Source organism: Aplysia californica, unplaced genomic scaffold (genome assembly GCF_000002075.1).
Source record: "Aplysia californica isolate F4 #8 unplaced genomic scaffold, AplCal3.0 scaffold00275, whole genome shotgun sequence".
In the NCBI taxonomy this organism is placed as follows: Eukaryota; Metazoa; Mollusca; class Gastropoda; order Aplysiida; family Aplysiidae; genus Aplysia; species Aplysia californica.
In genome coordinates this window covers 114,287-137,984 of record NW_004797545.1, presented here as the reverse complement: position 1 = coordinate 137,984, position 23,698 = coordinate 114,287, and the positions used below count along the sequence as shown (strand labels likewise).

At 39.0% G+C, this 23,698-nt stretch overlaps 2 non-coding genes across 2 annotated transcripts; both read left to right on the top strand.

Annotated features, from left to right (window-relative positions):
- Positions 1-6,519: 6,519 nt before the first annotated feature.
- Positions 6,520-6,591, top strand: TRNAQ-UUG. Its single transcript has one exon. It is a non-coding gene; the product is annotated as a tRNA-Gln (tRNA).
- A 14,066-nt stretch (positions 6,592-20,657) lies between these two features.
- On the top strand, positions 20,658-20,729 carry TRNAQ-UUG. Its single transcript has one exon. It is a non-coding gene; the product is annotated as a tRNA-Gln (tRNA).
- The last annotated feature ends 2,969 nt before the right edge of the window (positions 20,730-23,698 follow it).

Here is a 23,698-nt window from a genome sequence, read left to right as displayed (position 1 = left end):
CATCGCTTGGTTTATCCCCAAGAGCGATTTATAGGTCAGGTTACACTGTTGAATATCCTTTTCTGCTTAGCTAAAGCGCGTGGACTTTGGCATGGCATAGTAGATGTTTTACGGCGCTATAGACATAGAAATAACAGTTATGGCGCCAGTGAGGACCTTCGTTTTGATATAATATTTGGCTAATGTTTGTTTCTGGCTTCTTTTATTTTATTATTGTGTGTGTTTTACGTCATAGAACATTCAAAAATTTTGGGCGGAACTGCACGACCGTGCTCTATGGACGAACCGCGCCTGGCTTGCATACCCCTTAAAGTACCTTGCATCTTTGGAGAAATAGCGACATCGACTTTTAGTTTCGCGATTTCTGTTAGGTTTGTCATCCCTTCTTCTTAGAGCTGACTCAAAAGGTGGTGATAAACTTTGTCCAGTCTTAATTTTGTCAGTGCCTTCCCTTGACCAATTGCATTTTTTTTCAAATATTGAGAAATGGTGAGAAAAGAGGCAAAATGCGGAGACCATAATTGTAAAATCAATTGCAGGTTGGCTGCTTGCCTATGAGCGAGTGCAATATCTATGTCGATAAATACATCCACCGTAGATCATCTATCATTCCCCCTTCAGAGTTCAAGGAACATGAAGCCACTAAGAATACTCACGGTGAATGACATTGTAAAATTAGTGCCACGTCGGTCTTGGACGACACGAACTGCTCTAGTAGTGTTCTCTGGCGATATCCTTCATGGGATTGTTTCATTCTCAGGTTTATGCCTGATTAGTCATTTTTTCTTTGCTGGTTTGTACATTATGCATAAGCCAAATTGATGCATTATGCAGTTCCTAAGCGCATTCGAATTTTTTTCAGGCAGTTGTGCCTTTAAATTTTTTTATGGTGCCCAGGAGCTCGTCGATAATTGGGTTGATGATTGTCCGGTCGGCTTACTCGGTAGGCTTGCGAAAGGCATATTCTGAATGCAGGTGTTTTCGCCCCATTCGACTCAATTTATAGAAATTAGATGCTGGCTTTTAACTCTGCCTGTCAGGGTCAGTCGAGGCTGAGATTGAAGGAAACATAATCCTAGCAGAAAGATCAAAATACTCGATAAATCCCCACCTTAAACTCGATCTCATACCCTGCGTGCGCCAGCGAAGAGCCTAACCGCTACACCTCAAACCCTGGTGCCGACTCTCTAAGTTCTCGGTTGTTCATGCCAATAACATAGTCCGGTGTCTGTCAACAATATCTTAGACAACGGCTCTCAGATCGTCAGACTACTATCTTTGTCTCTTATCACTAAAACCAGTGTTACTTGGCCATCTCTCTAGCGTGCTCTTTTAACAATGAATATTGTTTGTAGATGTACATTTTATGGTTAGCAAATTATATGCAATTTGCAAATAGTCTACACCTCTTTATTATGCCTTCAAAATTATGGAGTTTTTTCTGCATACACGATTTGGGGAAAAAACCACCGGAACAATTCCTTTATTCACATATAAAATAACTCACATTTTCATTTATGTTACATATTGAGTGTGCAAAGTCACATTGGAAACTGTAATTGTGTCCAGATTTGATCTTACAGTGTACGCCATACTACTAGAAGAGAAGTGTTTGAACTTCTAATATAATAAAACTTCACCACTGTTAGATATGCTCTTGCTGTGTCACATTTTAATTTACTACGTTCCCATTTGAAAAGAAAAATGTTATGTAGTAAAAGGAAAGTATATTCTATGACGGAAAAGAAACGAAACGTATATTCTTTAAGGGATAACTCTTTTCTATATAAAAAGTATGTTCCATAGAGAAAAGGGAAGACGGTTATACAGAGGTATGTTTAAAGAAAGTCTTTGGTAAGTTTTGTGTCAATGTTGGAAGTTTTTAACAGCTCTTGTATCCAAAAGCTTTTTACTATTTTTCGTCTTTCTTTACCAGCAGTTGTCTTACGCCATCCTCGCCTTCGTGGCTCTTACCTCCCCTGCCTGGGGTGACGTGTGCAGCGGGAAGGGCACTCTGGGACAAAGATTCCGCGTCAACATGGCCATCAACGACGCCAACAACGACTCTTTCGTCACGGGCCCAGAGATCTTCAACGACTTCAGAACCAACTACGACACCAACAAAGACGGCTGCATCACTCTGGTCGAGTGGAAAAACCGCTGGGAGCAGGGACTTCTCCTGTCCAAGGAATACGCCGTCAACCGTTGGGCCTCCGTGCCCAAAAGCAAGGACCCCTCATGCCCCGTCAAGTACGCCTTTTACAAGACCAACACCGACATCAAGGTCCCAGTGGCCGGTTTTCTCGGGGACAATCTGAAGACGCTCGTGGACACGTGCAAAAGTGACAGCTCGCTGCTCACCACCAACTGTGACTGTAGCCAGTTGTTGGGCGCTTGTACCAAGAACCCTTATCTCAGCCAAAACGCCGTGTGTAAGGCGTACGTAGCTAAGCCCATTACGCCATCAGTAGGTTGATTGAATATCACCTCTCCTTCAACACTGAACCTCTCCTACCCCCCCCCTCCCCCCATCCCTCGTCCAAAAAGATTTTTTAAACACATAAGAAAACACATTAATCAATAACAATAACAGGGCCGTGTTTCAAACTGTTCCGTGACCAAGCCGGTCCTGCATCGACTCTGTAAAGAACACCCTCAGAGCCCACGACCTGATCCTCCATCAAGCCACACAACTCACAGCTGACAGCAAATGTTATTTTTATTTCTTCCTATGACATCTACCGGAAACAGCGGATAGAAAAATAAAAGTAAAATTAAGTTGTGATTTGTACCGAAATTTGAAGTACACCTCAGTGCGTAAGACTTGAGTAAAGAATAAAAGTTGATTTAATGAAATATTATTTTATCGAGTTTTTTGTTTGAATCCATATAATACATGTACTAATCAGTGATCAACGATGAAAAAGGTTTTGCGACGGCAATTGTCAACTGTTACGGAAACTGTAGTGGTGATACCAAATGTTATTGGATTTCAACTGAATCTATCAGCTCAGTTGTTTCTGTATGCAGACCTCACATTTAAAAAAATACAACCTTAGGTATACTTGATATTGTTTTCATGGGAAGTAAGACTAATAGTCTATATTAAACAAAGGAAACTATTTATTATGTTATTTCCAGAAAGATAATCAATCAAGTCTGTTATGTTTTCATAATATCTCATATCACAATTTCCCACGACATGCTGTTTTGAGGTTAATATTCCTTTCATTTTTTTTTTGTTTATTATAAATATTTTAAAAAATAAAATGTGCTAAAAATGTAAGTTTATTTGCACTCAAAAGACAATGCAAAAAAAATCTAAGCAGTCGCTTCATTGTGCGATAAGGTTACTTTGAAGAATCATAGACAAATAATCATTTGATGATCATTTGTCAAAGGTAATGTACGCTTCTTCCTCTCTTTAGTTATTGAGTTTTGTGGATTAGTTCTTTGGTTCAGGTGTCCATCCACACCTGTGCTCAATGTTTTATTTTTGTGTGCGGCTACAGTATGTGACTGAAAAAGCAATTCCCAACCTTCAATGAAACCAATTATGTCAAAAAGGGGGCTTTTTAGTAGAATCTGAGATTAAAAGAGTCATAATGTGTGATGATACATTTGAACAGATGATGATTTCAGTCAAGAAAAAAGTCTGGCTAGACTTTACAGATTTGTGTCAAAACTTTTTTGTGTCAGAAAAGTGGAGACCACAAGGCCTTAGTTAAACATCTGACAACATAATATGACGTCACGTTTATTCTGCAATTGCTTGGGTCATTTATTTTTTTGGCGTTTTTGAGGAAAATAAAGTATCAAAAATTGTTGCATTTTCAAATCAGACACGAAAGACATAGTTAAAAAACACATTTTTGAGCTCTTTTAAAGTTAAAAGTTTAAAACAACTTTAGAAATATGGGGAACTAGTCAAATTATCTAGAAGTGTCTATAGCACAGTTTACCCCCAAAATGATTGAGGCTATTACTGATAATCGTGATGATGAATTTCTCGGAGCAAGGATGTTTAAGAAAATTCATTTCCTTCACAGCCGCTTTGGCCTCTTTCCGGCAGACCTGGTCACTGTCATAGATTAAGTAATCCAACACTAACTATTAGGGGCTTTCGTGGTCTAGAGGCTACAGCATTCACCTCTCATTCAAAACGTGTTCGAAACCTAACAGCAACGGAATTGTTTTTAAATCTAAAAATTGTCTCCATCCACCATCTTTCCGGTTTTCTAACCATAACTTTGTCGTCTGCTTTTGTTTCCACTCTCTGCTTCCACCCCCTCAGCTCATTTGCCCCCTCCTCTGGGCTCCTGACTCTTTTTGCAGTCTTACTACAGCTACTTCTAGGCTCCTTCTAACGCTGTCTTTCAGCAACACCCCTGATTAGGTCTTTTGGTAGGTCAGGTCTAACACCTAGCCCCCTCGAAAAAGGGCAAAATATCTCGGAGGTCCCGTGTGGAAGTTGTGCTCGTTCAAGGCTACTTAATGGCCCTAAAATGGATAAGAGTATGCTTCAGCTGCCATTCCGGCAAAATTCAAGATTGCTACCAAGCTGAAATTATTGTCTAATGACCTAATGTGTCCCGCGCGCCCACATGATCTTATGCAGTTGTGAGCGCCGTAAAACACTTTAAAGGAAGCAAATTTTTTTTTAAAGGAATAATTAAATCTTATTGTCTTTCATAGTCTAGTAATGCTCAATAGTGTTGAAATTATACCGTTGAACCTACTCACTCACACTCTCATAGTCAACGATTGTCTAATAAGAATATCATGATATCAATCATAGCACTCGTAAAATGCACACATGACAAACATAAGCAGAGTGTATGTCCCAAATAAAGCCCCCCCCCCTAAAAAAAAGGCTCAATTGATACATAGATGTCTCTTTTTATCAGCCCAGATGAAAAGTCTAATTATATAAAATATTTTTGTTGATGGGACTTTCTTTAGTTTACGTTATTGTTTAACTTCACTTGCATCACACATCGGCCTTACAAGTGTCGGATATTGGACAAGATGTAAGAGAGATAAGGGCGATAGATGTTTGACAGGAAAGATCAAGCAAACCTCACCTGACCACCTACAGATCACTCATAATTTTGCAAGAAATGCACACAAACATGTAAAAAAAAAAAAAAAAAAAAAAAAAAAGGGCGTGTATCTTGAGTCAATTGTTGTCGTCATTTTACATTGTAGAATGTCAGACACAGAGAGAAGAATAAGAGCTGTTAAAATGAGTTGCTTCCGTAAACTCATTCAAAGACCATGTCACCAATGAAAAAGTGAAAAGATGCATAAAAAGTGTAATCGGGCCTTACACAGACCTTTTATCATCGGCCAAACAACGCAAACTGAAATTATATGGGCATACCACACGTTCTTCAAGCATTGCTGAAACCATTGTACAAGGCACTGCGCAGAAAGGACGAAGGAGATGCAGACAGAGGAAGAGATGGTAGAGATCACACCCGAGAATAGACAGCCATGGAGCAGCAAGAAAAGCTATGGAAAGCAAAGGGCCGATAGGAGTGAAGGAGATTTGTTGTCATCTATCAGAGGTGGACAGAGAGGGTCAGCAACGAGGAAGTGTTAAGGTAAACAAGACAGATTCCATTCAGAGAAAAAGTATGAAGAAGGCGGTGGCGATAAATTGAACATACTCTCAGGCAGTCAGACAGCTGCATAACGAGGAAAGTGTTGAATTGGAATCCTCAGGGCAAAAGATAAAGAAGAATGCCCCTTGGAACCTGGAAAAGAAAACATGAGAAAATGTGGACTAAAATCAAGAGGCTAGCCCAGGATAGAGAAAGGTGGAAAATGTTTGTCCGTGGCCTGTACCATGGCGCAGGGTCAAAAAGATAAATATAATGAATGTGATGATCTTAGGCCACACAACGGATGACAAATCTACGGGAGCAGAATAAAAATATATCTGAACTTCTTACAAATGGAAATAAAGTATGTTGTAGAGTTTTATGATGTGCATTGATTGGTCCTAAACTTGTTCATCCTCTTATAATAGTAACGGATTTATATGATTAAATGAACTAGACATTTTTTATCAATATAATGTCCTACTCAGAAAAAAATGTTTTTTTATTCTCTGAAAACTTCGTATTTTGACATACGACCACGATGAATGACAGTTCTCTTCGTTTTCTGTCACTGTCTCTAACCTTCAGCACTTACATGACCTAATTGTGCAGCAAATGCCGTAAAGACGAAGTAATTCTCAAAGCGTGAACAGACCCCCAAAAAGCCTGAGCAAAACCTCCACTCACAGAGCCCTGAGACAGGAAACACACATACACACACACACACACACACACACACACACACACACACACACACACAAACAAAACCCACTCATACACATACGTGCTCTTGCGCGCGCGTGCACACACCATGTATTCTGCAGCTGTACAGGACACACAGAGCCCTGAGTGAGCGAGCATTGCGTCCCCCATGTTATTGACATTTTGTCATTTTATCTAGCTTCCGTGTGCAGGTCCCATGGTGTAATGGTTAGCACTCTGGACTTTGAATCCAGCGATCCGAGTTCAAATCTCGGTGGGACCTTGTTTTTTTCTCAACTCTTTTCTTGCGCTTAAACAATGTTTTGTCGTCTGCTTTTGTCTCCACTTTGTTCCCCTCCCCCCTTTATCTCCCTTGCGCCTACCCTGGGCTCCTGACTCTTTCTGCAGCCTTTCTGCTGCTACTTCTTGACTTTTTTTACTGCTGTCTTTTAGCCACATCCATGATCTCATGGTAAGTGAGATCTAACACCTAGCCTTGTGGTATAAGGGTGAAAAGTCTCGGAGGTCTAGTGTGCACTTTGCGCACGTTAAAGATGCTTTTCTGGTTCAAAATGGAAAAGAATCGGCTTCGGCCGCCACCCGGGAAACATTTAAAGTTAATTCCTACCAAAATAAACATGTTTAATGTGCCCTCCGCTCTCATATGAACTTATGCAGTTGCAAGTGTCGAAAAACACTTTGTCGTGACTTCTGCGCACGTGCAGATAGAATGTTTCAGTGCCCTCAAGACCTTCTTTGGCGTCTTGGGCAGAAGAGTTCCGTCAGTTTGGATATATAACGAATCGGAACTAAAAATCCTCTGATAGGTCACTTTTAATTTGACATTCTTCCTTGTTTGACTTATTTCAACGGTAATCTCTTCTGAACACCCAACAGAGACGAGCTGCCCTATGAGTTCCACATCTCTTATCATCAATTTTGTTCCATTGACATGATGCCCTGGTGTTTACCGGAAACATCGCGCTGGTCTGCCGGGAAGAGGCTAAGGCGGCTGGAAAGAAATTAATTTTCCTAGACATCTTTGCTTCGAGAAATTCATTATCACGCTCATTTGGTGATTGCCTCACTAATTTTGGGGGCACGCTGACCTTTGGTCACACCCAGGCAGTTTAATTAGTTCCCTATATTTCTGTCTAAAGTTGTTTTAAACTTGGATTTTAATAAAACACGCAAAAAAGAAATGATTCTAATAAATGCTTGTGTCATGTCTAATTGTAAGTACGATAGCTTTCGTGTTTTTTTTTTCAATAAACGCCCCCCCCACCCCCACCCCCTGGAAAAAAGAGACTTAAGCAATTATTACTGAATGCGCGTGACGTCATATGCTGCAGTTATTTCACTTAGACTTTGTGGTCTTCACTCTTGTGACAGACCATAAAAAAGTTTTGACACTGATCTGCAAATTTTGGCCAGGCTTTTTTCTCCAGTAAAATCATGATCTGTTCAAATATGTCAAAACACATTGTTCTTTTAAGGTCAGTCCCAACTAAAATGCCCTTTTTAAAAATTTAAGTGGTATCACCCAAGACGGAATAAGACAAGAGGAGACAACTCTTTTTTACGTCATATAAAAAGCGCAGACCCCTCCCACTTTGCCAGCTTCGTGTATAACTCGCTGGGCTGGCGACAGTTTACATTGGATACCGTAGTGCTGATCAACTTCGACAGTTCTGTTTCACGCACTAGTACTATAATTTAGCCCTGCGAGAGAGCGATATAGATAGATAGATAGATAGATAGATAGATAGATAGATAGATAGACAGATAGACAGATAGATAGATAGATAGATAGATAGATAGATAGATAGATAGATAGATTGATAGATAATCTGGAAAGTTAGATGGATATGATAGACAGAATTACATTATAATGAGTGATAGATCTAGATCTAGAATCTAGACTAGATTTAGATCTAGATCTAGATCAGATCTAGGCTAATACTGCGCCCCCAGAGCCAAAGAGCGTACAGTTCGACAAACTATAATACTTTTACGATATTATTATATCTAGTGTGGGCGAAGGCTCAAATGAAGAATCTTGTTTACTCACCGTTAATTTGCTGGAGATACAGTTTCAGCAGTTTGCCTTTAGGTTCATATCAACAGTGCTGGAGCTTCTTAAGATTCCAGACTTGTTTGTGTGGCTTCTTTTTCGGTGCGGTGTTCCTAAGTTTCAGTTCATGGTGGATTCTGACTGTGAGGAACAAGCTTGCTATGTAGTCAACAGTATGGCAGTGGCAATTTGAACGTTTCAGGTGCTGACAGCATGGAAGGTTCAAAAGCTTCGTTTTAAAGTGCTGTCTGATGTTTGTTTTTCTCAAAGTAGCTTGTAGATGTGTTTGAAAAGTAGCTTCAAATAGACCCACAGCTTCTACCAGCAGGAAACTAGGCTTGACAAGACCGGCTTCACTTGTGATGGTTTTATACGCTTTGTTATTAATCAAAGTCAGGTACCTGGCGTGTGTGCTTTCTTTTTCCTCTTGCAAAGTCTTGAACTGGTCACATATAAGTGTTGAAACTTTCCTGAGCAAATACCCACTGATATATATGACTACATTTTCTAGCTTCACCAGGTCCTCTACTTTTAGTGACTTGATGAGATTAGTCACTGGTGGCTGCTCCTTATTTTGTGCGCTGCCTTCTGAGAATACAGGTGGCATAACATTTGGGATACACCTGCTGGAGGCAAAGCTGAGTAGGAAGTAATCATCATCCTTACAGTTCATACAGGACTGGTCAGGAGGACTTTATCAACCATTATCTGGCGAAAAGCAATGCGGAACTCTTGGGGGTCAGGGTTATCTCTATGGCCGCCTTTACCTCTGATGCCTGCAAAACGGTTCTCTACGCAGTCCTGGTTCAACCCGTTGCTGAGTAAGAACTTCACGTCCCCCTTAACAGTTTCCTCTATTAAAACTAAAAGGGCTTGAATCGTTTGTATCCAGCCTTTAACGCAAGGAAGGGTCTCTGCTGACTTCTTGGATGCTTCATTGCCATATTCAAGTTTCCTCAACCAACCTTTCAAAAAGGGAATGTGGGATGAAGTTGGTGTTATGGAATGCTTATAAGGTGCAGATGACTTGCTTCCATTTGTGTTAAAAGCATTGAAAAGACTGTCAAATCTGTCTAGGAAAATAGATGTGGCCATGTGCTCAGGAGGAAACACATTCACTTGACAGAGGAATGCTATCCCAGCAGCAACACTGTGACTCAGAACTTGAGCTGCCAAACTAACCCTCAAATGAGAAAAAGTGGGTAAAACAATGTGCTTTGGGGTAAGTTTTGGGGCCACCCTAATTTGAAAAGTTTGGTCCTTCTCGTAGAAATCTCGGACCACACGCCAGGACACGACACCGTCATTGTTGAAAAAATCATGCTTCAACAAGTTATTCCTACTATTCTTAAGCAGGTGAGGCGGGTCGAACATGAGTTGAATTTTATCTTCCTGATGATGAAAAAAGGGTCTGTCTGGGGTGACTTGCATCTTTCAAAAGACTGCACAGTTGTTGGAGCCCTGATCATATAGCACCGTTCTCACTTTCAAACCTATTGACTTTAGTACAACGACAGCTTCAAGAAGCAAATCTTTAAGAATCTCAGAATGCATAGTTGAATTGCTCAGAAAAGTATCCCAATGGTTGCTACCATTTGGAAAACAAACCTCTGGTTAAAAACACGGTAGCATGGTTAGCTTCTTTTTCAGTTCTCCCCCGAATCAGGCCAAAATCTTCAAAACCTTCCACACAGTCACTTTCAATGTTATAATGCAGCTGACTTTTGAGAGTCATTTCATCGAATATTAAAATGCATTGCCTGTCTCTCTCAACCATGTAGGAAACTTTAACTTTGAAAGCTTTAATAATGATTTCCGGAAAACCTGGATAATAATATATTGCTATGATTTTCATTGTTCTTTTCAAAGTTTTCACAGATGGTAATGTAAATTGATTTTGGAGTAGCCGGTATGCTTTAGGAGAAGCATGATACAATGAAAAGGCATGGCTTTAAATTGTCTGTGGCCCTCCATTTCTTTCCTTTCATTTGTGTCATGTCTAGCTATTTGCTGAAAAAATCATGAGACTTGGGAGGTAGATATTTGGCTGCCAAAGTTTTGATCATTTCTATTTCTTTCTTTGAATGTAGATTTGATGCAGCTTTTCCTGGGCTTGCTTTTAGTTTGTTTTTGTTTTTTCTTCTGTGACACAATTTTCTTTTTCAACTGTCTTATTGTTTCATGCTCTATCTCCACAGGTCTAGTAGGCTGGGTAGCCTAATAGAAATAGAATAATTGTACTTGATACAACACGGTGGGCTACTTACATCATGGCAAATACATAAAAGTATGCAATAAACAAGTATATTTCAAGGCACAAGTTCATGTTCTTTGTCAGATACAATAAGATCATTTGATCAACCAGGGCCCCGGGGCGACCAACCCCAACCCAGTGCGTCCACAGGTGGCGGATAGTGGAACGGCCTCTAGATATAGAGGTTAGCTGCGAATATCTAAATAAGCAGTCGCAGACAAAATGGCGGTGAGGATGGAGGGCGGGGTGAAGACTGTGGTGTGGGATCCCATTCTTCTACTCAATATAAAATAACCTAAGTGCCCGGTGAAAGACTCGCCAGCGAGACTGGGGCGCGATATCCCCACACCCCGGGTAGATGGAACTCATTAGCCAGGGATGGCAGTTCGTCTAGGAGAAGGAAAACTCTGATCAAAAACCCCTGCTGCCTAGCAGGCTAATCCAGGAAAGTTATAGGATATGGGAGCACTCCCAGACAGAAAAGCACGCAGAAGACGGAGAGGTGGAGCGAAAGGTGCCGATAGTCGGGCTTGCCCAAACCGCCTCACGCAAGTCTCATTATTCGAGAACGAGGAAGAAGAAGAAAAATTTGATCAACGTATTATGGCCAGCATACACATGCAGCACATTCAGTCACACAGCATAAATTAGGTTCTAAGTGGTAGATTAAGATAAAGAGGATTTGTAGATTTTTTCCATATGTTTTTCTTTAACTTATGTGTATTATTATAAGGCTATTGGTTTTTAAAAAGTGTTGTTCAGTTTAATTTCTTACTAATAATTGATAACATTACATAATAAAGGAAAGAGTGTCCCAGAATTTACATAGGCCTATACTGAATTAACAGCTTCTCCCCTTTAGCCCTTTGGGCCTCAGCTACGTCAGACGGTGTGTCCTTGGAAAAGGCACTTTACACGAACTTCAAACTCAGCCTATTTCTTTTGGAGATGGATATTAAACTCGGAGGCCCCACCTCTTGAATAACCTAACAGTGTTAAAAGGGGCGTGAAACCTATACCATTTTACCGTTTTCACCAAATATAACAAACTTGGAAAATTGATTTTCTGGAAATGATATCAGTTTTTCTCCTTGTTTATTAGAGACAGCTATTCTTGCTTCAATTGAAACTATTCAGAATAACTAATATTGTATTCACAAACTGGACTCTACAGAAACATGACGTGATATACGGAAACTAACAATTTGGAATGAGCACATCTGTTTCCTTTACAGTTCACAATTGTCGTCGATAAGACTTTCAATCGCTGACCAGTGATTAAAGTTATTATGTGATTTCAAACAACAAATTCACCAAGACTAAGTGTTATTAATTTATGTTTTATTCTTTACTCCAGTGTTACACATTGAAGTATGTTTAACAATTTGGCACAAATCACAAATTAAATTATATTTTTATTTTTTCCTTCCCCTGTTTCCTGTAGATGTTAGGAAAGAAACAAAAGTAACATTTTCCTTCAGCTGTGAGTCAAGTCGCCTTGTGGAAGTCAGTTCCTCGTCTTTGATGACATCATTTACAGAGTCGATCCAGGACCGTCTTGGTCTAAATGCTGTTCATAACACAGGACTGTTATTGTTATTGACTTTTTTTTTCTTTTTTGATTTTAAAAATCTATTTCTTTCCGGGATTGGTGGGGGGAGGGGGCAATGTCGAAGGAGAGGGGAACATCAATCAACCTACGGATGGCGTAATTGGCTTAGCTACGTACGCCTTACACACAGCGTTTTGGCTGAGATAAGGGTTCTTGGTACAAGCGCCCAACAACTGGCTACAGTCACAGTTGGTGGTGAGCAACGAGCTGTCACTTTTGCACGTGTCCACGAGCGTCTTCAGATTGTCCCCGAGAAAACCGGCCACTGGGACCTTGATGTCGGTGTTGGTCTTGTAAAAGGCGTACTTGACGGGGCATGCGGGGTCCTTGCTTTTGGGCACGGAGGCCCAACGGTTGACGGCGTATTCCTTGGACAGGAGAAGTCCCTGCTCCCAGCGGTTTTTCCACTCGACCAGAGTGATGCAGCCGTCTTTGTTGGTGTCGTAGTTGGTTCTGAAGTCGTTGAAGATCTCTGGGCCCGTGACGAAAGAGTCGTTGTTGGCGTCGTTGATGGCCATGTTGACGCGGAATCTTTGCCCCAGAGTGCCCTTCCCGCTGCACACGTCACCCCAGGCAGGGGAGGTTAAAGCCACAAAGACGAGGATGGCGTAAGACAACTGCTGGTATAGAAAAAAATACACAAACTTAAAAGTATTCCGATACAACAGTTGTTTTAAAACCTCCAACTTTGACACGAGACTAATCTAAGACATTCTTAAAACATACCTCTGTTGAACAGAAGTGTTATTTTCTCAACAGAATAGATATGACCTTTCTCTATAGACAAGACTTTTTTTCCTCAATAGAACAACATTTTTCATTCTAGAACAGACCTATCATTTCTCTGTTGAACAGACTCTTTTCTTTATAGAACACACTTGTCCTTTCTAGAACATACTTTCCTTTTCTCTTTAAGCAGACATTTTTCAGTCTCAATAGAACAGACTTGCCATTTTCTCTAAAAGAACAGACCTTCCTTTCCTTTTTATGTTTAACAGACATTTCCTTTCTAGACTTTCTCTTTTTCTCTATTGCAGAGAATTTTCCTTTCTCTATTCCTAATAGAACATAGTTTATTTTCTTGACTTTTCTACAGAACAGAATGTTTATTTTCTTTATAGAACAGGCTATTTCTTTATATAAAGAACAGACATTCATTTCTCCTCAATGAGAGACTTTTCTTGTCCCAAAGAACAAAACGTTTAATTTCTCTATAAAACATACTTTTCCTTTCTCTATTTTTCTATACAGCAGATTTTTTTCTGTTTTCATGGAACAAACATCCACTCAGTTCTTCCAGGATATAGTTAGAGGATCTCTAGAAACGCTGAAAACAGCTAAGACTTCTGTCTATACTCACCATGATTGTGACAACTCTTGTGTGGAATTATCAAATCAAGAGAACTCCAGCTCCTTTTATACCTGAATGGTCACGGACAATCCTGGGTGAAATTTTCAAGACATGTAAAAAGTAGGACAAACCTGGGATGTACAAAAGTGAAAGAGTTGATAGTTCACGATCCAAGATAACGGGAGAAGGAAATATTATTACAGGAGCTGTCCCAGAGTTCTTCATGACAAAATTTAGGACAAGGAAAAAAAATTTGGTGGACTCAAAGAGACCCTCAAAAGTCACGATAATAATATTGTGATTATCAAAATAGCAGCACGCAGAAATGATTCACGTCCTACAATTATTTTTACCTTCGACACCTCGTGGTATAAGAAAAGGACAGAAAAAGAACGTGAAAGTACAATCCCAGAATTAAAAAGAAAATAGCTAAACAAAAAGTTTTTAAAATGACAATTCTGTCTTGATTGAAATATAACTTAAACAGGCAGTTAGATGAAGGTTCCTTTTATTTTTCAATGTTGTCACAATGAACAGCATTTCCCTATCGTTGCAACTGCTACCCTATCATTACAACATCCTATCTGCTCAGTGCTAGTTTTGACAAATCCCACACCAAAAATTTTGAGTTTCACAACCTATCCAGCTTTATAAAAATGTATTTCTTGGAATAACTAGCCACGGACCCTGAATAATTTAACGATTTTGATAGAGCAGATAGAACATTGAATTTCTGACGTCTTGGTCTTATTAACTAAAAAAACCCAAAATAATCAGATGGAACTTTGTAATTCTAAAATAGTGCAATCTCCGAATGATTGAATGAATGAATGAATGAATGAATGTATGAATTCTATGTGTGTACTGAAAACAAAACGAACGTCAAAGATATTTTCAAATTCTTTTGATACACACTCGAAGAAGATCCCATTGACATTTGAACAGAACATGAAACAAAATCTTAATCGAGGTCACACCAAGATTTGAACTTGGATCGCTGGATTCAAAGTCCAGAGTGTTAGCCATTTCACAATGGGGCCTGCGCACAGGATCTTGGTAAAATAACAAATAACATTGATATCAGGTTCCCTGGCCTGGCTGTTGGATTTTTAATAAAAGAACCCGTTTTCATCCCTTAATTTTCAATGTTTTTACAATTTCGTGCTACCCGTTTTCGTCCCACCCGTTTTTATCCCACATTGGTTATATGTGTGTGACAGTGAAGCGCCTAACCGTTACACCACAGTCTGATGGTGGTCTGTGTCAGTGTTGAAACTTTGCTCAAAGTTCAATAGGAAAATATTCTCCTTTAGTTGTGTGGATGCAACACGCTTAAGGTACTGGTAAGACAAGGAAAGGCGTGTCCAAGTCGCAGGCCGGATTAACACTATCTGGGTCTTTCTCTACTATAAAGTAAAATTAGTAAAAAGCTAAACAAACACCAAGTGGAACATGACAAAACTGTAACAAACAATGACACACTCTTTCTTGTCCTTGAGATATGGGCGTCCCCACAGTCTCACAACTAGTGCTCTTGATCGTTTTCTGTGCCTGAATACCCTCGTTTTATTTTCTTTAAGTTTTGATTTTGGAAAAGTTTGTTGATGAAACCAATCCGAGAAAGGACACAGCTGTTGCGATTCTCAGAGTTGACCAGGCACAAAGATGTACCAAGAGAACTGCTTGTTGCTCAGAGATTGCGTCAAACTGCAGTCCTGTGTGAAGCGGACGCATGTTCTGATGTGCAGAAACAAGACACCGTTTCGTTTTAGCAAGAGTAGTACGGCACTTGCAATAAGAAAATGTATTACAAGTGCCTAAGATTAGAGGTGTTACAGAAAAGTGACTTACAAAAAAAGTATATATAATAAAACAAAAGATAATACATGTACATAATAAAGATGGAGGAGAGATAAGGACAATAGATGTTTGATAAGAAAGAATGAGAACACAACACCAGAGCACCCGCCAGCCACCCGTTTACACTAATAGTAGTCTTGTGCATGGACTCACATGCTTTATTTCCAGTTTCCTATTACCTGTGAACACTGTGTTTTATATTATAACTATTATAGTTATAATTACAATCCTTATTATCATTATTATTATTATTACTATTATTAATATTATTAATAATATTATTTATTATTATTATTGTTAATATTATTATTATTATTATTTTATTATTATTATCATCATTCTAAAGGGGCTCTCATGGCCTAGAGGTTAAGGTGTTCGCCTCTTATTCAAAGGTCCCGGATACGAATCCGGGTAGCGACAGCTTGACCTCCAGCAATGTTCTGTCATCTGCTTTCTTCTCCACTTTCTGCCCCACCCCCTCCTCTAGGCCCCTGACTCTGCCTTTCTAATGCTGTGTCCCTAATAATAGTATGCAGTTTTGAGAGCCGTAAAACATGTACAAAAAAGTTCGCTTTAGTGGTTTAACGCAGAATTCTAGTCTACAGCGACGGCATCCATCAAAATGTACAGCTGAACGATTGGGGAAGCGGTTTAAAACTCTTCATTGTAACTAAATTGAAAAAATGAAGGAAACGTTTAGCTTACTGTCGGTCAAAGATGTATCTTTATGAAGACATATATATATAAAAAATTAAGGCTATTATCTGGGATTTTACTTTCACTTACTTTTTCTTGTCCTCTTCTTGTACCACGAAGTGTTGAAGGGAGGGGAAATTAAAGAACGTGAGACATTCCTGTGTGTTGCTTTTTGCGTGGTCATTATACTATGATTGTGTCTTTTGAAGGTCTCTTTTACCCTGCCGACCCATCTTTTCCGTGGTCATCGTTTTGCTTAGAAGATTTCTAGGACAGACTTTGTAATGACATGTAATTCCCCTGTTATCTTGGATCTTGAACTATAAACTCTTCACTTTTTGTTCTTGCCCCAGATTTCGTCCTACTTTGATGTCTTGGAAAATATCACTACAGGTTGTCCGTGACCCAAAAACAAGTAGACATCTGGGTTTGATTATTCTACACAAGAATTGTCACAATCATGGTGAGTACAGACAGAGGTTGCAGATGCCTTCCGCGTTTCTAGTGATCTTCAAGCTTTTGAGCTATCTAATGGAAGAACTTTGTGGACGTTTGTTTTAAAGAGAAATACAGTCTGCTCTATAGAGAAATAGATAAAGGAAAATTATATTCTCTAGAGATGAAATAAAATTCTACAAGAAAAAGAACGTGTCTGTTCTATAGAGAAATAGAGAAAGGAAAAAATTAGGGTCTTCAGAGAAATAGAGAAAGAATAATTTTTTTTCTCCTGAAAAAAAAGAAGGAACTATCTGCACTTTGTAGAAAAAAAATGTTAGTTCTATAGAGAAAGAATGCAGTGTAGGAAAACTTGAAATAACATGACAGTGCCTTGACTCCCATAACAGGTAGGAAGAATTTGACATGCTTGCATACCCCTTAAAGCAGCTTGCGTCGTTGGAACAGTAGCCACATCGATTCCTTATTTTGCAATTTGGGTAGGGTTGCCATAATTTCTTCGTAGTGCTGACCCAAGAGGTGGTGACAAACTTTGTCCAGTGTTTCTTTTGTCAGTTCCTTCCATATACCAATTGCCTTTTTGTAGATATTAAAAAATGGGGAGAAGGGAGGTTAAAAACCGGAGACCATGATAGCAGAATGATCAAGTTACTCGATGACCCCCCCCCCTTCCATTTTCAATCGAGCATCGTGACAGCAGAGCGCCTAACCGCTACACATCAGACTCTGGTGCCGACTCTCTCGGTTGGTCATGCCAATAACATAGTCAGGTGTCTGTCAACAATATCTTAGACAACGGCTCTCATGTCGTCAGGGCATTAACATTGTCTCTTATCACCACAAAGCAGTGTTGCTTGGCCATCTCTCTCGTTTGCACTTTTAACAATTTTGTTAGTAGATTTATGCTTTATAGCTAGCAAACTAAACACAATTTAATTTGCAAATAGCCCACACCTTTTATCATGCCTTTCAAACTCGTTTTTTTCTGCATATGCAATTAAGGAGAAAACCGCAGGAATAATTCCTTTATTCACAGATAAAATAACACATTTTCATTGATGTCACATTTATTTGACCGTGCAACGCCACATTTGAATATGTAATAGGTTCTGTTTAATGTTGCCGAATTCTCATTTGATCTTACAGTGTATGCCATAATACCAAAAAAAAGGTGAGCCACATTTGAACTTTTATTGTCAGAAATCTTCACCGAGGTAATTTGATGTGTCATAGTTTAACTTGCTATGTTCACTTTTGAAAAGGAAATTGCTATGTAAAGAAAAGTGTGTTCTATCAAAGAAAAAAACGTATGTTTAAGAGAGAAAGGTAAGGTATATTCTTTAAAGGGCATATCTTTTCTATTATAAAAAAGTATGTTCTATAAAAAAAAGTGGAAGTCTGTTATATAAAGGGAAAAGGGCAAGACGGTTCTACAGAGGTCTGCTTTAAAAAAGTCATTGATTAGTTTCATGTCAAAGTTGAGAGTTTTTTCAACAATTGTTGTGTCGGAATACTATTTAGTTTGTGTATTTTTTTTCTGTACCAGCAGTTGTCTTACGCCATCCTCGTCTTCGTGGCTCTTACCTCCCCTGCCTGGGGTGACGTGTGCAGCGGGAAGGGCACTCTGGGGCAACGATTCCGCGTCAACATGGCCATCAACGACGCCAACAACGACTCTTTCGTCACTGGCCCGGAGATCTTCAACGACTTCAGAACCAACTACGACACCAACAAAGACGGCTGCATCACTCTGGTCGAGTGGAAAAACCGCTGGGAGCAGGGACTTCTCCTGTCCAAGGAATACGCCGTCAACCGTTGGGCCTCCGTGCCCAAAAGCAAGGACCCCGCATGCCCGTCAAGTACGCCTTTTACAAGACCAACACCGACATCAAGATCCCAATGGCCGGTTTTCTCGGGGACAATCTGAAGACGCTCGTGGACACGTGCAAAAGTGACAGCTCGCTGCTCACCACCAACTGTGACTGTAGCCAGTTGTTGGGCGCTTGTACCAAGAACCCTTATCTCAGCCAAAACGCCGTGTGTAAGGCGTACGTAGCAAAGTCCATTACGCCATCCGTAGGTTGATTGAATATCTCCTCTCTGGACCGCCCCCTCCCTTGGAAAATTATTTTTATTAAAATAAAATACATAAGAAAAAAATACCTTAATCAATAACAATAACAGTGACGTGTTTCGAACTGTATGAAGACAAACACGGCCCTGAATCGACTCTGTAAAGGACACACTCAGAGCCTGTGACCTGACCCTCCATCAAGCTATTCGAATCACAGCTGACAGAACATAGCTTTATTTTTCTTTCTTCCTGCGGTACCTACCGGAAACAGTGGAAGGAAAAATAGAAGTAAAATTAAGTTGTGAATTGTGCTGAAATTTGAATGAATTTCAGTGTGTAAGACAGGAGTAAAGAATAAAATTTATTTTGATAGATTGTCTTGGCGAGTTTCTTGTTTTAATTCAAATAATGATAATCACTGGTCAGCGACGGAAAGTTAGCAACGACAAATGACAACTAAAATTTAACGGCACTTGCATCACAAATCGATCATTTTATTGTTTGGAGATTGGAGGTGTTCTGGAGAGTAACAAATACAAAAAAGATATTAGAGAGATTTAAAAGAGGATAAATGTTTGACATCAAAGACGGGGCAATCCACACAATACCACCAGTCTACCAACTATATTTTTGTTTTGTTGTTTTGTCTGGGACATCCATTTGGTAGCCTTCCCCCCCCCCCCCCCAAACACAAACAAGAACAAAAACAAGTCAACCTACATCAAAAACAAATAAACAACAACAACAACAACAACAACAACAACGACAACAATAATAAAAACAACAGCAACAAGGGCATATCTCTTGAGCCAATTGTTGTTGTCATTTTACATTGTAGTATGTCAGACACTGAGAGAAGAATAAGAGCTGTTGAGAGGAGCTGATGCGACTGTAAACTGCTCAACATCTCATATAAAGACCATGTCACCAATGAAGAAGTGAATAAAAAAACGTATGAGAAATGTAATCGGGCCTTACACCAACTTTCTATCATTGGCCAAACAACGCAAGCTGAAATGGTATGGGCATGTCACACGTTCTTCAAGCCTTGCTGAAATCATTGTACAAGGCACTGTGCAGGAAGGACGAATGCGAGGCAGACAGAAGAAGAGATGGGAGGGATAGCATCCGAGAATAGAGAGCCATGGAGCTGCGGGACACGCTGAGGAAAGCAGAGGACCGAGTGGGGGGGGGGGGGTAAATTTTTTTGTCATCTAGCAAAAGAACCCAACGAATGACAAATCTACGGGAGCAGAAGAAAAGTATATGAGAACTTCGGACAAATGAAAATTAACTATCCTTTTGAGTTTTATGATGTGCATTGATTGGTCCTAGCCTCGGTCATCATCTTCAATTTGTAACGGATATACATGAAATAAACATTTTGTAACAAGATAACGTCCTACTGACCCAAAAAAGTTTTCTTTCGCCTGAAAACTTCGTATTTTGACAATCGATGATGATGAAAGACAGTTCTTTTCTTTGAGTGTCACTATCTTGTAACATCTCTAACCTTCCATTGTGTCGCAAGTGCCGTAAAACTTTCAGAAAACCTAAAGACGAAATATTTCTCTAAGCGTGAACAGACCCCCGAAGAGAATCTCTTTGCCTCTGCCTCACCCCTAAACAAACAATGATGAAACTTACTGGGCTACATAAAATGCCAGTGTTGAGAAGCAGGCCAAAATATGGAACATAGCCTGAACTCACACAGCCCTGAGAGAGGGAAACACACACACACACACACACACACACACACACACACACACACACACACACACACACACACACACACACATTCTTAAACACAAACAAAACCCTCACATACATACCATACGCGCTGTTGCGCGCGCACACACCACACACACATTCTTCAGCTGTGCAGGACACACAGAGCCCTGAGCGAGCAATTCTCTCGTTTTCGTCCCTCGGGTTAATGTCAAATTGTCATTTTATCAATTTCCCGTATGTAGGTCCCATGGTGTAATGGTTAGCACTCTGGACTTTGAATCCAGCGATCCGAGTTCAAATCTCGGTGGGACCTCGATTTTTTTAATTAAAAAAACCCCAATAGTTTCTGTTCAAATGTCGATGAGATCTTCTTTGTGCGTGCATGTTTTAAGGAATTTGAAAATATTTTTGAATATTGATTTGCTTTGATTTGCTTCACACCTGTAGCACTAGGCCTAATTTTAGGCCAACATTCATTTATTCATTCATTCATTTATTCACTCTAATTTTCCCCACACGTGTCCCTTTCATTGAATAACAACAGGGTGTACAAAAAACAAACAACAACTTTACAACTTTTTTTCTGAATATCTCGTAAAAAACTTGTAGGCCTACTAGAATGTTGTAATTTTGGAACAAATATCATTTTAAAAGAATTTATTTGGCAAAAAATTCATTTTAAAAAAGCTTTTTTTCCCCAAAAACTGATGGCTTTTATAAAAATCAACTATAATCGCAGAATGCACCAATTTAAAAGATCTTGTAAGGAAAGTCATTAAATAATTGGTTTCTTTATTTCTTTCCTTTTTATTATTTTTTTTTTCATTCCTGTAACATTTAAACAATATTTGTTTTCTCTTACAGAGTTTAAAAAAAAACATTTAAAAAATTATGAATGTCTGAAAACCTGTGACCGGTATGTCCTCTTTTGGAATCGCATTCGTAATGTTCAGTGGTGGCCACAGAATTCAATTAATACCATGAGTGCTCAAAGCCCCAAACACTGTACTTAAAATAACTCCATCATTTTTTATCCAATCTTCAAGAAATTTTCAAAGAATAAAGAGAAGAGATGTAGCACTAATAATTTGCTTCTGAAATTTTATAAATGGAATAGATTTTTGTTGGTGGTGTCTTGAGTGTGGATTTTCACAGATTTTTTGCAAACTTCAATCTAACTCTACCTCAGAAAAAAATTCATTAAAAATCTTCTAATATGTTTAGGAAAAATTCAAAAGACAAATTTGTAGATCTAATGTTTGCTAACACGCTTGCAAAAAAACAATCTATTTCCATTTAAAATAAGTGTGGTATTAATTACGTAAGAAATGTCAATAAAATCCAATAAGCGACCGTAGCCATGGAAACGAAACCTTTTTCTCAAATTTTATTGCGGATTTTCAGACTCCTTTCTATGCTTGGTACATAATGTGTAACATTTGGTAAAATTTGATCCATCAATAAGCGATATAGCCTTCAGGTGTATATACCCCCCCCCCCTTTTTTTAGGAATGTGGGCTAGACATCGTCTGCGGACGTCTACTGAATTCTGCACCCTGGTGACGTTTAAAGGGGAGCACAAAAATGGTGTGTGTTTAACCTGGAGCGGTCGTTTTATCTGGTTAACTTTAGATCTGATTCTCTATAGGTCATAACTGACGGAACTTCTCCACCTTTGACATCAAAGAAGACTTTAAGGGCACTTTAAATGTGTTTCCGTACCTTGTACAAAACATGCGAACAGAGTTGGTGGTGATCAGGTAATGTTCTATACAAAAAGGTCTCTGCTCTTTATTAATCTTAAACATGATCTCAGCAAGCAGCAAGCAAAGGAAATTTGAGAAAAACTACCAGCAAACTTCTGTTGACCTGTTAGACTACTGTAGTTTGTAATATGGTGCAATAGTTGGGACTTTTATTGGTAGGCCTAATTCGTCATGAAACGAAAATGGGATCCTGGCTGAAAAGGGGTTGTTTATATATATATATCCATACAAAAAAAACACATTTCCCAGATAATTTTTCTGGAAAAACGTTGATTAAAGGAACAATAGATGTCATTTTTATGTTTTCAAGGGCTCTTTAGCTATTGGAATTACCAAACTTTGGACGACATTTTCTGGCTACTTTCACCACTGAAACCAGGCGGCCTCACCTTCTTCCTTCAGTCGCAAATAATTTATCTGCACTTCTATTCAAAATAGATGCGTAAAAAAAAAAATTGAAAGCAAATTATTTAAAAAAATGAATAAGCTTGCAGATGCTACCAATAACTCTACATGCCCAAAAAATAACGAGTGCCTGATTCCACCAGTCGTGACATAATGGCTGTGCTTGTGAAGTCGACTCCTTGCACGAACTTTCCCAAGGTTAAAATGGCGCTCAACTGACTATAACGACTTGGATTAAATACAGAAATGGATAAGCTACCTGGTTAGGCGCTTGACTCAACTCATAAAAATCTATTTTAAAAAAAGAAGAAAATAACACACACACACAAATCCAAACAAAACAAACAAACAAGAGGCAAATCTGTGTCATATTCAGCATTTATTTTTAAAAATTGATTTCTTCGTATTGACATTTGAGAAATAAGATTTGAGTTCATTGCGACAAGTCCTGACAACACGCACTACGACAAAACAACCAAAACAAAACATTACTAGTAAACACAAGGACCATGACGTATGTATGAACTACTTCTGCAAAATGTGTACAAAATAAAAAGTATAATGCTTGCACGGAAGTGAAACAAAATAATAATATGTAAATAATAGGTCATCACTGTAGTAGTAATATTATTATTATTATTATTAATAATAATAATAATAATAATAATAACAATAACTATATCAACATCAACAACAACTTGGGTTACGAATGCTCCATACAGTATGTAGGACCGCATGTTCTTTCCGCTTTACAATTCTTCCAGAAACTTTTATTTAAAAAAACAGCCATTTCCTGAACCTGCTTCTTCAAGAAAGGGTGAGAAATTTCGTCCCGTATATCCGAAAGTGGGACCTCGAATCAGCACGTGTCATCACGTGACTTTGTTTCATTTTACCTTGAATCCGTACTTTATATGACTCAGCGGCAATTCAAATCGAACTTTATCTATAATTTCGAAGCTGGATGGAATGTTTCTCCGAATTAAAAAAAAAATTTTTTTCCACACGAAGCAGTCAGGACAGGAAGCTGATGCCCAAAGAAAGTTATAAATAATTATAACATAATGTATCTGTTGTTTGACTCTAAATAGTTTAACGCCAAATACTTCCT